Consider the following 11,652-nt stretch of genomic DNA (forward strand, 5'->3'; position numbering starts at 1 on the left):
TTCAGTATATACACTATTTGTATATTACATCTTTACTGACTTTGTACATTGACTATGTATCCTGCGACTTTTCTGAGTTTTTTGTAAATTCTGACAGCTATTTGGTGGAGTTTAGGAGGTTTTCTATATATAACATCATGTCATCTTGAAACAATGACAAATTTACTTCCCTCTTTCCAATTTGGATGCCCTTTATTTCTTTTCTTTGCCTAGTTGCACTGGATAAGACTTCCAGTGCCATCTTGACTGAAACTGGTGAGAATAGGCATCCTTGTTTTGTTCCAGGTCTTAGAGATAAAGCCTTCAGCTTTTCATCATTCAGTATAATATTAACTGTTTGTTATATATGATCTTTATTATGTTCAGGTATATTCTTCCTACACCTGATTTGTTCAGAGTTTCATCATAAAGGACTGTTGAATTTTATCATAAGCATTTTCTGTATCTTTCAAAATGCTACTATTAATTTTGTTCTTTATCCTGCTGATGCTGTGTGTCACATTCATTGATTTGTGTATATCGAAACATTTTTGCCTCCCTAGGATGAATTCCACTTGATTGTGGTGAATTATCATTTTAAAGTACTGTTGGATTTGATTTACTAGTGATTTTTTTTAAAGATTTTTACATGTATGTTATTCAAGGATGTTGGCTTTTTTGCTGTGGTTGTGTTTTTGTTTGGATTTAGTATGAAGGTAATTCTGGTATCAAAGAATGAATATTGAGTAATTACCTTCTCTTTTAGTTTTGGAAATAATTTAAGAAATATCGCAATTAATTCTTATTTAGATTTTGGAAAAATTCAATACTGAACCCATCTGGTGCTGAGTTTTTCTTTGATGAGATATTTGTTTTTTTATTGCTGATTCAATCTTGCTATTACTAATCAGTTTGTTTAGTAATCCTATTTTCTCATGATTCAATCTTAGTAGGCGTATTTGTCCAAGAACATGTACATTTATTCTAGGTTGTCAAATTTGTTGCCATTTAGTTATTCATAGTAATCTCTAAGAATTGTTTGTGTTTTTGTAGTGTCAGTCATAATATTTTGTTTCATCTCTGATATTATGTATTTACATTTTATTTCTTTTTTTCTTATGTAGTTTAGCCAAAGATTTATCAATTTTATCTTTTAAAGAACCGTCTATATGTATCATTGATATTATAAAATTTATTTTTAATTATTTGAAAGGCAGTGTGACGAGGGGAGGAGAAACAGAGAGATCTTCCATCAGCTGGTGCACTTCAAATGTCCACAATAATAGGGGCTGGGCCAGGCAGAAGTCAGGAGCCAGAAGCTCCATCTGGATCTCCCACATGGGAGATGGGCACCCAAGTACTTGAACCATCCTTTCTTTATCCCCAAGTTTATTAGCAGGGTACTGGAGAGGAAGTGGGTCAGATAGAACTCACATTGGTTCTTTGATGTGGGATGCCTGCAACTCAAACTGTGGCTTAACCCATTGCACCACAGTGCTGGCCTATCATTAACTTTTTTGCCACAAATGTTGGTCTCTATATCATTTATTATGCACTGAATTTTATTATTTCTTTTCTTCTACTGATGGTAGATTAAATTTGTTATTTTTCTGTAGTTTCATGAGGGACAGAATTAAGTTATTTGAAATCTTTCTTTTTATTTCTTAGTTCATCTATAGATTATTTTAAACTTCCCTCTTCATACTGTTTTGCTTCATCCAATAGGTTTCTGCCAAGTTATGCTTCTGCTTGTTTTCATTCTTTACAGGAATTTAGCATTTTTTCTTATTTTTTTGTTGATCCATTGGTTGTTCAGGCCTAAGTTGTTTAATTTCCATATGTTTGTGTTTATTGCACTGAGGTCAGAAAAGATACAGATACTATTTCTATAATTTTATGTTTGTTGAGACTTGTTTTTCAATCTACTATATGATTTATTCTAAAGAGTGTTTCAAGTGCTATTGAGAAGAAAGTATCTTCTGCAGCTGTTGGATATAATGTTCTCTAGATGGCTGTAGGTCCAATTATATAGCATGCAATTTACCTTCTCTTCTTCGTTTATTTTGTCTAGATGACCTGTCCATTGCTGAAAGTGGGGCGTTAAAGATCCTTACCAATATTATATTGAAGTCTATCTCTTCCTTTAGGCTTACTAAGATTTGGTTTATGTGTTTGAGTGCTCTAATATTCAGTATTGTCTCCTCTTTTTAGATTTAACACTATCATTATATACTAAACTTCATGGTCTCTTTTTTTGCTATTTTTTTTCTTATAAACTATATTAGTGCATTGCTTCTCGGCCTTTTGGCTAAGATCAAGTGTAGTATAAATTATTTTAGTTTATGGAAATACGCTAGTAATTCTTTATGTGGCTTCCTTTTGCATGGGACATCTTCTATCATTTCAACTTCAATATGAATGTGTCCCTAAGAGGTGAAGTTAGTTTCTGTCTGTAAGAGGTGAAGTAACTAAGTGGCATATAGTTGGGTCCTATTTTTCTTTTTTCTTTTTTTTTTAACTTTTATTTAATGAATATAAATTTCCAAAGTACAGCTTATGGATTACAATGGCTTCCCCCTCCCTATAGTTTCCCTCCCACCCACAACCCTCCCCTTTCCCGCTCCCTCTCCCCTTCCATTCACATCAAGATTCATTTTCAATTCTCTTTATATACAGAAGATCAGTTTAGTATATATTAAGTAAAGATTTCAACAGTTTGCCCCCACATAGCAGCACAAAGTGAAAAAATACCATTGGAGTACTAGTTATAGCATTAAATAACAGTGTACAACACATTAAAGACAGAGATCCTACATGATATTTTTTTTAAATTGATTAATTTTCTATGCCAGTTCCAATTTAACACCAGGTTGTATTTTTTTTCCATTTTCAATTATCTTTATATACAGAAGATTGATTCAGTATATACTAAGTAAAGATTTCATCAGTTTGCACCCACACAGAAACACAAAGTGTAAAAATACTGTTTCAGTACTAGTTATAGCATTAATTCACATTGGACAACACATTAAGGACAGATCCCACATGAGACATAAGTACACAGTGACTCCTGTTGTTGATTTAACAATTTGACACTCTTGTTTATGGCATCAGTAATCTCCCTAGGCTCTAGTCATGAGTTGCCAAGGCTATGGAAGCTTTTAGGGTTCTCCAACTTTGATCTTATTCCGACAGGGTCATAGTCAAAGTGGAAGTTCTCTCCTCCCTTCAGAGAAAGGTACCTCCTTCTTTGATGGCCCCGTTCTTTCCACTGGGATCTCACTCCCAGAGATCTTTCATTTAGGTCTTCTTTTCTTTTTTTTGCCAGAGTGTCTTGGCTTTCCATGCCTAAAATACTCTCATGGGCAATTCAGCCGGATCTGAATGCCTTAAGGGCTGATTCTGAGGCCAGAGTGCTATTTAGGACATCTGCCATTCTATGAGTCTACTGATAGAATCAAAGAGGGAAAAAACGATCCAACATGGGAAGTGGGTCCTATTTTTCTATCCAATAAGTTGCTCTATGTTTTTTAATTGGAATGTTTATTCCATTGACATTTAAGATAATTATTGATAGGTAAGGTCTTACTGCTGCCCTTTGATACTTATTTTGTATTTCTATTGTAGTTCCTTAGTTTCTTCTTACTCTTATCGTCCTCATTTGTGGTTAAGTGATTTTCTATAGTGACGTACCTTGATTTTCCATGCTTATTCTGTTTTTAAAAAGAGTATTGATTTATTTATTTGAAAGGCAGAGTGTCAGAGAGAGAGGGTGAGAAAGAGAAAGTGATCGTCATCTGCTGACTCACTCATCAAATGCCTCACCAGCCAGAACTGGACCAGGCTGAACCTAGAATCTAGGAAGTCGATTTGGGTCTCCCATATAGGTGTCAGGGACTCAAGTACTTGAATCAGCAGCTGCTACCTTTCCAAGTGCATTCGCAGAGACTTGGATGGAAAGTGAAACAGCCAGTACTCAGATGGGCACTCTGACATGGGATGTAGGTGTCCCAAGCTGCAAATTAACCCACTGTGCCACAATGTAAACCCCTCTTTTCTTATTCTTGGTGAATGGTTACTAAGAGACTTATAAAATCTTTTTTTGGCTATAATAAGGTATCTTGAAATGATAAAAACGTAATGCTGCTTATGAAAATAGGAAAAGAGATAAACAAAGAGATAAGAAATCCTAATAAAGAACTATGTATTTGTGCTGAAATCCACCCCCCACAAAAAATTTTGAATTTTTGATACTTTTTTTTACCCCAGGCCTGGCCAAGGTTGGCAGTGACACAGGTCAAAATGAGTCTGATGCAAACACAGTTGGTATTACTCTACACAGTAAGACTTCACTGTGCCCTGTGGTGGATCTGGCTAGGAACGGACACACAATCTGCTACAGAACAGGCAAACTCTGTCAGGAGAGCTGCACCAAGAGTTGGTCTGAGCAGGAAAAAATGTGATTAGGCTAAGTAGTAAAGTCTCTCATTGCTTGTAGATGCTGCTTCTTATTGTTCCCCTACCAACATGTCATGATTAAGCAAAATATGTCATGATGGACTCAAGAGTGGGCAGTAGGGGGTGGGGCCCTTGTGGGTGGATAAAACATGATAAGGAGTAGAAAACGAAGTGTATCTGCAGGAAAGAGACACTAGGAGATGTTTCCCTCCTTTTATTTCTCCTTGATGAAAGTCCTTCCTTTTGCCTGACCCCCTAACAAGTACTATATCCCTTCCCTTTCCATGCCCATCTCTAGTCAGAGCAGTTACAAATAAAAGTTAGTAATAGTGTTTACTCATACCATAACCCTATCCCATGAAACCACTGCCTTTTCCATGTTCAATTTCACTGTCATTACCAGTCCCACTTAGTCAAGATTCCATCAACAAGCTACGATTTACTGGGTACATGTTTTGTGTGGGCCAAGCCGCATGCTGGATGTTTCATGGTGTTATCTTGAACCCTCTCCACAGCACTATCAGGCTTGGTATTGCTCTCCACGTTTTCAGATGAGGATAATAAGGCAAGCAAGTTTACACATATTAATGTAAAACACATTTGTTATGAGAGATTTTCTCAAATTTCATGCAAGATGTGTACTATGAAGACTACGCATGAAATTCAAAAAATTTTGTGCCAAGATAACTGCATCTTTCAATTACACTTTTCCACAAATATTTGAATGATGTCCATCAGTCTCCTATATTCCAGGCATGGTAATAGATGTGAGTGACATTCTCTGGATTCAAGGGAAGAGATACATAAATTGATGGTTATAAAACAGCATCTAACTGGCAACATCAAGGCATGAATAGGCTTCTGTGGGAGGGGGGCAGGTATATAATCCACACTCAGGGGAATTGGAAAGGCACTGAGAGCAAGCTTCAGGACTTTGAGCAGAACGGGCAGATGAAAAATATTTACTTGGATAAAGCTGAGGAGAACAGGAAAAAAGAAAATAGTCCTGATACCTTTTTTCTGAAGATTTTCTACTTTTTAAAGATGTATTTATTTATGTATCTGAAAGGCAGAGTAATGGGAGGAGAGAGAGAGAGAGGCTCATTAGCAGAAAGCTGGATCAGAATCATGGAGTAACAGGGACTCAAACAAGACTTTGATATGAGATTCGGATGCTCCAAGTGGTGGCTTAGCTGCCATTCTACTTTTCTGAATATTTATTCAACTTCATTTTCCAACCATTTGACATTTTCAAGTTTTAGCTATTGTACTTTAATAACAGTGTTTCCTCATTTGCTAAATGTTTACTTTTTATAACATAATTTGGTCATCTCATTGGTATTACCAAATTATTGTTCATTTTAAAGACAAATATTGTTGAAAGGCAGAGAGAGAGAGAGAATCTTTCATTTGTTGTATTTCTCACTAAGTGGCTACAACAGCCAGATCTGGGCCAGCCAAAGCCAGTACCTAGAAAACCCATCCTAGTCTCCCATGTGGTTAGCAATATTTAACCATTTGAGCCATCATCAGCTGCCTTCCCAGGTGCATTAGCTGGATGGGCAGCGAACAGCTGTAACACCAGCTGGCATGCAGATAGGGCACATGGACATCCCATGTGGCAGCTTCACCCATGTTGCTACAAAGCCCACCACTAAATTCATGTTTTCAACTGTATAGTTTTGCTCAAATTGATCTGTTCTGCTAAAATTTGTAGGACAATAATTTTATTTCTCATGTCTAGTCAAAAATATTTTTTACAAGCTACCATTCATATTTTGAGAATTTAGGGGAATAATTGGGAAACCATTGTATTAGGGCTGTCCAGAAAGAGAGTGAGTCATGAAGAATTGGTTCCCATGATTATGGAAGCCATAGTGTCAAGGAGAAAGCTGCTCTCCAGTTTGAGGACTGGGAAAACCCCATGTTTGAAGATTCTCAGGCAAGAAGAATTCTCTCCTCCTCTCTTACTCTTTTCAGGCTTTCAACTGACTCCATGCCCTCCACACTGGGGATGGGAATCTGCTTAATATTGTCCACCTGTTTAAATGCTAATCTCAACCTGAAACACCCTCAAAGTAATACCTGGAATAATACCTGACCCCATGTCTGAATACTATGAGGCCTCATCATGTTAACACATAAAATTAGTCACAACCACTAATTGAATATTGAACACCAAATTAGAATTTATTTTGAAACAGTAAGGGATTGGCTAGATCAGAGATTAGGTGGCCAATTGAATTGTTTGAAAAAATCCTAAAAAAGGCTATTTGCTGAAAAAGGCACTGCTACCCAAGTCTAACCAGAAGACAGATCTCATGTGAAAGACTAAATTGCATGCACTATAAATTATGAGCTATCTTACACACACATGCACACACACAGCATCTCTCTCTCTCTCTCATCCTCTTTCTCTCTTCCCCTCTCTCTGCTTCTCCTATTCCTTTTCCCATTCCTTCTCCCTTTTACAAAAAAACACCACATCCCGAATATAAATGTAAATAAATGAGCATCATCATACAGATATCATAAAATTGTATTCGAATCTCAGGACTTGCTGCAAATTTGTCTCAAAAGACATCTTTTAAAGTAGACTCTAAAATTTCAGTCTAAGCAGTACAATTACTCTTTATAAATGGATTTTAAAAGTATTTAGGTACAGTGCCACTGGATTTCTAAATCAATTTTAAATTAAATCTACTGCAGTTTTCCAATATTAAATATAATCTATGGTAATTTAAAAATTGAAATGTATAGCACAGAAGAAAAAAATCATATTCATCCTTTAACCCGTAACTCAATGATTCTGGGTCAATTGAATTGTACAGAACTAACCATATGCACTCAGACTCACCTGCCATGCTCTTCAGTAAGTGCTTTCCTCCCAGGTTGGTGCAAAGGGAGATTGGAGGTCAGGAGACCTAGCCTTAACTTCATTGCTTGTCCTGTTTACTTGTTTATTCTTAGGCTAGCCTTGGGTGTCACCTGTCAGGAGAGAAGATTGGAAAAAAGATGATAGTAATGACTTCTTTCAGCCCTAATGTTCTAAGATGCTTCATATTGTGGATGTCTAACTGATGTCTACCAAGAGAAAACTGGCCATCATTTGTTTAAGAGACTAACATGGAGTATAAGCCAAATATTGATGTTTTCTATCCTCTTGATTCCCTCTCCCCAATCTCAAGTGTTTCATTTCTCATTTTGAATTGAAAAAAAAAAAAAACATGCTCATGATGTGTGTATGTGTGTGTGTGTGTGTGTTTTAAAGTAGGCTACACATTACTCAGATTTTGGCATCAAGAGAGTCAGCTCACCTTGCTAATCACCATGTTGTTTGCCTAAATTAAGCTGTGGTTGAAGTCATTGATGAGCCATATTTATAAGCTCAGTGTGAAGTGATGTGATGTGATTTCTCTAAGTGGTTGCTGTCTGGATAGTTCAAATTTGAGACTAGTGCTAACATCACTGAATCAAATTTCATCCACAGAAATATTTTCTTTAGCAGCCGACCTCATAAGATCCTCAACTTAGGGAATTTAGTGCAAATATCAAGTGTTGCATAACCTACAGCCATTTTTTTCTAATTAGAACTCAGATCTTTTTAGTCTGGCACTACAAACACAATAAAAGGAATAGCATTATTTTTTATTTTAGGAGTCCGGTATGGTATATTAGAGCCCAGGAAGTAGCTTTCCTGCCAAGAAAGGAATTTTATTTCCTTGAGAGTCAATCATTCTGTTGAACTTTATAAAACATTAGCAACTCAGAATTATGGGAAAAAATGCCCGTAAGTTAAGCCTTATTGAAAAAAAAATTGCAAGTAAAGTGACTGACTTAAAAACCAGAAGATCTCTTAAGGAACTGCTAATTTTTTTTAACTAAGGTGATATGGCTTCAGAAAGTAAATTATGCTTAAATGAGGTTCTGATGAGGTTCTAATCCTTTAAATGTCTTCCAAAGCAGGTCTACAGGGAGGACAGAATTAAAATGGTAATTTCCTTGGATGTTGTATCATCTAAGAGTTGAATATCAGTAAGGGAGAAAGTAAAATTCCCAGGTTAAGCTATTGGATATTGAATAGTGTTGAAAGGAAAGGGACTTAAAACCTCTCCATATAGTTCTGAAGACAGGTGCCAGGTACATATTTCCTGTCTCCTACCAACTGCACTGGAAATAGGAATTGTTCCTTTTCTCTCCAGTTTCTGTCTCCAGGCTTGGGGATTCTTTCTTATTACATATGTTAGATGCAAGTATGTCAGGTCAGATGCAGGGCTTGGAGGGAAATAAGGAGAGCAAGCAGAGGACCACATGGGTGCCGGTTCTAGTCCTGGCTGCTCCTCTTCCAATCCAGCTCTCTGCTATGGCCTGGGAAAGCAGTGGAGGTTGGCCCAGGTGCTTGGGCCCTGCACGCAGGTGAAAGACCAGGAAGAAACACAGAGCTCCTGGCTTCAGATCGGCAGAGTTCCGTACGTTGCGGCCAGTTGGGGAGTGAACCAACGGAAGGAAGACCTTTCTCTTTGTCTCTCTCTCTCACTGTCTGTTATTCTACCTGTCAATAAATAAATAAAAATCTTCAAAGCGAGTGCCTTTTGCAATATTTTAATTTTTAAAATTTATCAAATAAATTTTAAAATTTATTTATTAATTTATCCTACAATTAATTAATTTATTTGTAGCCAAAAGAAAGGGAACCTAAGTAGAATTTGAGAGGAAAAGAAGGGTATTTGGGAACACACACACACACACAGAGAACGCTGGTTAAATGTGCACAGAATTTATCTAGAGTTAACAGCAAGCTACTGATAGATGCATTCATGTGAAGAAAGCACCAAAGGCTTGGGGAAGAAGGAACATAAAGCAACAAGTAGAATGATAATACTATATTCTCTCTGTTATAATACATACTAATGACAATAAGCTTTAGGGATCACACAAAGCCCGGGATAAGTCACAAACAAAAATAGGAAAACCTTTTAAGCCACAGTCAAGTGAAGCTCATCAAAGAAGATTGCTTCAACAGCCAGACACAATGAGTCCTAACCTATAGGCTATTGTTTTGCACCAGTCTGACAAAGCGCAAATGCAACTTCAGAAGGTTCAAATTGTTTCCAAGCAATGTAACAACATAATACATATTTAAGCACAAAAATTTCAATCTCTGATATCCAATCAAAAATTATCTAGCAAGCAGATAAGCAGGAAAATTTGATTCATAATTGGAGTTATCCATCAAGAAGAAGAGACTCTGAAAAGCAACAGTTGATAGAATTGGAACACAAGAATATTGACAACTATTTAAATACGCTGCATGTATGCAAGGAGGTAAAAGATGTTTTAAGCAAAATGATGACAAAGAACATGTATTCTAGAGATCAAAACTTCAAAACGTCAGCACCTGGGATCAAAAACACACTGATTGAGATTAAAAACAGATAAGACTATGCAAGAAGAAAATAGTGATTTTAAAAATATATTAAGATAAAATCTCTACACTGAAATGCAGGAAGAATAAAGAACATAATATGACCAGAGTGTCATGGCAAATAGGACTTATCAAATGGGCTAAAATATGTACAATTGGAAACGGGAGGGGCAGACAAAATCTCTGCACTGGTGTTGTGACATAGTAGGTAAAGCTGCCATCTGCCACACAGGCATCTCATATGGGTGCAGGTTCGAGTCCCAGATGCTCTACTTCCAATCCGGATCAAATGCAGGATAACTACTTCCAAATGGTTACCTCTAGATTTGGCCAGCTCTTCTATTTCAGTTAAGAGTTATGGGCTTTCTTCAGTGACAGTTTTTATTTTCCATTTCCACTCCTCCATTCCTAGTGGTTCATTTTTGTTTATCAGTCACAGCCTACCAATACATTCTGAATCATTGTATCTGGGTTTTCATTAAATTTAGAAAAATCTCAGATATTTTTAAAAGATTTATTTATTTATTTGAAAGGCAGAGTTACAGAGAGAGAGAGAGAGAGGGAGAGAGGGAGAGAGAAGACAGGGAGAGAAATCTTCCATTCTCTGGCTCACTCCCCAAATATCTTCAACAGACGGGACTGAGCAAGGCTGACTCCAGGAGCCTGGAACTTTACCCAGGTCTCTCATATAGGTATCAGGGGCCCAAGCACCTGACCCATTTTCCATTACTTTTACAAGACCTTTAGCAGGGAGCTGTACTGGAAGTGGAACAGCCAGGACACCAACTGGCTTCTGTAAGGGATGCTGGTGACAGAGGCAGTGGCATTACTTGCTACCCAACAATGCCAGCACCTTTTGGAGTTTTTGACTGTGTGGTAAGAAGTGTGGCAAACTGGGCCCAAGATGCTTCTTCCTGAGGAATTTTATTTATGTATCAATTCTACAATTGAATCTGGAGATTGAAGAGCACATCTAGTCAAAGAAAAAACACATTTCAGAACAATCAATCATGAGACATAGCTCAGCTACATTATTGAACTTTAAGGTCAAATGCTTCATCTTTCAGGCATTATGATAAAAATCTGAAAGTCATCTTTTACAGTGTAAGAAGACTCCATGGGAAGGAGGGAGAGAGGGCTGGGTCACCACTGCAGCCAGCTGTGCGGCACAGACAGCTGTCAGCTATGAACTGGCCTCACACCATGACAAGGTAGGAAATAAGCACTGAACACCTGGGGCCCCACCGCTGGCAGTTTTAGCAGAGAGGAAGTTCCTCAGTCGCCCACTGACGTTTACTCCAGCCTGGGAGCTGACTGGGGTCCGAGCACCTGCCAGGTTTGGAACAGGGAGGATGACCTTCTTGTTCCCCTCCCTAACTCAGTGCCATACGGTGAAAAGTTGGGTAGTGCTCCTCTGTTCCACTCCAATTAGTATCAGAATCAGCATAAGGAGACGCCCTCTTCTTAAAGAGAAATGAGGAGATGCTAGCAGCCAGTGTCACAGGTGATATTGCTTGATCGAGAAACTTCCAGACCATGCAGACTTTGCTGCCTGGAGCATTAGCAGGGATCAGAATGCCCACCTATCCCAGTAAATCTAGAGCACATTGCCTGCTTCCCATTCCCCCAACAAGGGCTCCCAGGGACAAGCAGGGAGGAGGCATCGTCTTGATAAGCTGAGTGCAGGCAAAAGTGGCTTGTGTGCATGCAAATAGGTGATTTTTTTCTGAGGGCTAAATCAACAGTACCCAATGATTTCGATTCTGGCCCATAGGGTTGGCAGGGGCAGG

At 37.8% G+C, this 11,652-nt stretch overlaps 1 pseudogene; it reads left to right on the top strand.

Annotated features, from left to right (window-relative positions):
- The first annotated feature begins 2,267 nt into the window (after window positions 1-2,267).
- Window positions 2,268-2,408, top strand: LOC133774764 (U2 spliceosomal RNA; annotated as a pseudogene).
- The last annotated feature ends 9,244 nt before the right edge of the window (window positions 2,409-11,652 follow it).

This window comes from Lepus europaeus, chromosome 15, assembly GCF_033115175.1.
Source record: "Lepus europaeus isolate LE1 chromosome 15, mLepTim1.pri, whole genome shotgun sequence".
Classification (NCBI taxonomy): domain Eukaryota; kingdom Metazoa; phylum Chordata; class Mammalia; order Lagomorpha; family Leporidae; genus Lepus; species Lepus europaeus.